General features: G+C 45.9%; 1 pseudogene; it reads right to left on the bottom strand.

Moving 5' to 3' along the window:
* Positions 1-2,366: 2,366 nt before the first annotated feature.
* On the bottom strand, positions 2,367-2,485 carry LOC146056796 (5S ribosomal RNA; annotated as a pseudogene).
* Between the last annotated feature and the right edge of the window lie 205 nt (positions 2,486-2,690).

Raw genomic sequence — 2,690 nt, 5'->3', positions numbered from 1 at the left:
TCTTCTGGACACCATTGCCCTAGCGATACCAGCTCTTTTCTGACCATCCTAGGGCCGGATGCCCCCTATGCTATAAATGCCACCAGATCCTGCTGGAAAAGCCATGTGCTGGGCCCTAGGCGGAAGTGCTAGTGCAACATTACGGGAACATTACTTTGGCGTATTACATTTGTAAAAATCCTGCATGGATAGTTTATGATGGTGGGGTCGCGGCAGATTTATGATGGGATGGGGGATTTGGACCCAATGGGTGGGTCAAAAAACAACATGAAACCAAATGCTTAGTGTGGGTTGTATTTTGGACCTCAACATTTTTGGGACACCCATTGGTTTCTAACACCTGTGCTCTACATTCACCGCTCCTGGTTATTATTAAACAGGCAGAACAGTAAGCGGGCCATGGGGCCGATTCAGGCTGTCTCCGTAAATTGCGAAGATGGCAGATTAACAAGCACTGTCCGAACGCCTGCCCGCCGCCGCCGATTCTCGTTATCACGTGAGGGGGATGAGTAACGACAACACAATCCCCTCACATGCCTCGGCTGCAGGAGTAATCATTTAACGGTATTGCCGACCATCGAATGACTTCTCCTGCCGTCACAAATAAAATTCAATAGAAACTGAGTTTTATTTGCAAGCGCCGGGACGAAGACGGGGCCGGTAGACATCGCCCCACCCGCGTACTCATGGCAACGTCCAGCATTTTAATGGGGACGCTGGGCGTTCCCGGCCCCGATGCTTGCGGACGGCTTGGTGACTATGCAAATCTCCGAAGCCATTCGCAAAGGGGAGCTGCACATGTGCATTATAGACCCATGCGCAGTTGCGGTCCCAAAAGCATAGGGACGGAGCCGAACTCCCTAAATAGCGAATGAACCAGAATCACCGCCATGCTCACAACAAGCTTACAATCTACAGGGATATAATGTGCTACTTCTATACGTGACATGGGCATGTTTGTGACCAATCAGTAAACTTACAGTCATTTTCGATACTTACATTATGGTCTCAGGTATTGAGAGGAACAACATTAGCAATAAATTAAAAAGATATAATTATTATTTATTGACATTTAAAAACACACAGACACAAGACTGTATAACGTGCTGTGCACAGGCGGAGGCTCAAATTTCCATCTTCAGGAGGATGTCATTGCGTATTTTTGTCAGTTCATCGTTTTCTTTTCAAAACAATATAGCACAGGTATGAGCGCTGTTTGCTGATTATTCTGCACTGCAGCTGCTTAGATAAGGGGGATTACCAACCCCTTAAAAAGACAACAAGCAAAGAAAACAAAGATTTCAAGCAGCGCTTGTGCAGAATAAATTGTATATTTATTTTAAAATTTCATAAAAATTGTGTTGTGGCCAGCAACATGGACAGGACATACATACATAAATGACAAACAATTCCCCTTGGATACTAGTATTTAGCAGGTTAGTTTATGCATGCAATCATCCAGATGGTTAGTCTTAGGGCTTGATAAGTTGTTATTAACGTTTGTTAGTATAGATACAGTCCCCACTTTAAGTGCACATAGTGGTTAGATGCTGCTTTGCAAAACAGAATTTACTTGCTGTTTGGAATGAGGGGACAGGCTCCTGATCCACAGAGGTGAGCTCCCACCGCTGGTGCAGTCCAAATTTGATTGCGGTATTTCTGGGGCTTCCCTACTGGTACAGGTCCATTTGCTGCCAAGTCCTTTCCCCGTGGTCCTCTCTACGCGTTTCTCCGCCTTTCAAGATCAGCGGCTTCCTCAGGAGTATTGGATCCAATACTCCTGAGGAAGCCGCTGATCTTGAAAGGGAGGAGAAACGCGTAGAGAGGACCACGGGGAAAGGACTTGGCAGCAAATGGACCTGTACCAGTAGGGAAGCTGAGAATGGAGGTAGTCTATAGAAGAAGACTAAAGAAGAACCAACAAGGTTTTTGGGGCACACTTGATATAATATACAGTTAAATGGATGTACAGATGATGTAACAATAAAACGTAACTTTTAATTGAAAGCTTAATTAATAAAATAGGTTCATATAACTATATCCACACACCATTTATGTGATTATCGGAGAGCACCATACGTGATGGACTCCCGCCACTTATTATGACAATATCAAGAATAAAGATAATTCAACAAGAGCGAAAATGTTTCGGTAGAGTGTTGCCTAGTACCAATTTTTATATATAATATACGGTATCGGCAATCGGACAGGGCATAGGTCACTGCGCACCACCACTACGATATCCACCACAGTGTCGGCAGAGATGGGTATGGACAGTTGGGGCATGAGAGGAAAAGAGAAGGAGGGGGTCCAAGTTTGTTGTGGCTGCACCTCAACAGTATTAACAGGCGTGCTGCCCCAGTGGATGAATACAGCACTGGATATTCCCTATAGGTCCCCCATATAGGTACTTATCCAGCCTCTCACTGCTTAGCTTCTGTGTTCGGATGGATTACAGGCGGTCCAGTGAAGTATGGCTGTATGGCCCTCGCTGGTTAATTCCGATGTCAATTTTGAGGGTGAGCCAAAGTAAGCTTCTGCTGTCCTAACCGTTCAGAGCAAGGCAGACCTGTTACCCATGTAGCATTGCAGGAGTGTCTGGTGGGTCCCAGGGTCAAGGCTGGTGCGCACAACGAGTCCTTGTTGGAGGCTCAGGCGGTCACGATGTCTCAGCAGTTTGACCAGTTCGG

The sequence above is a fragment of the Crinia signifera genome, unplaced genomic scaffold (genome assembly GCF_055691185.1).
Source record: "Crinia signifera unplaced genomic scaffold, ASM5569118v1 HAP2_SCAFFOLD_89, whole genome shotgun sequence".
Lineage (NCBI taxonomy): Eukaryota > Metazoa > Chordata > Amphibia > Anura > Myobatrachidae > Crinia > Crinia signifera.
The sequence above is the reverse complement of the archived record's forward strand: the minus strand, read 5'-3'. Positions and strand labels throughout refer to the sequence as shown.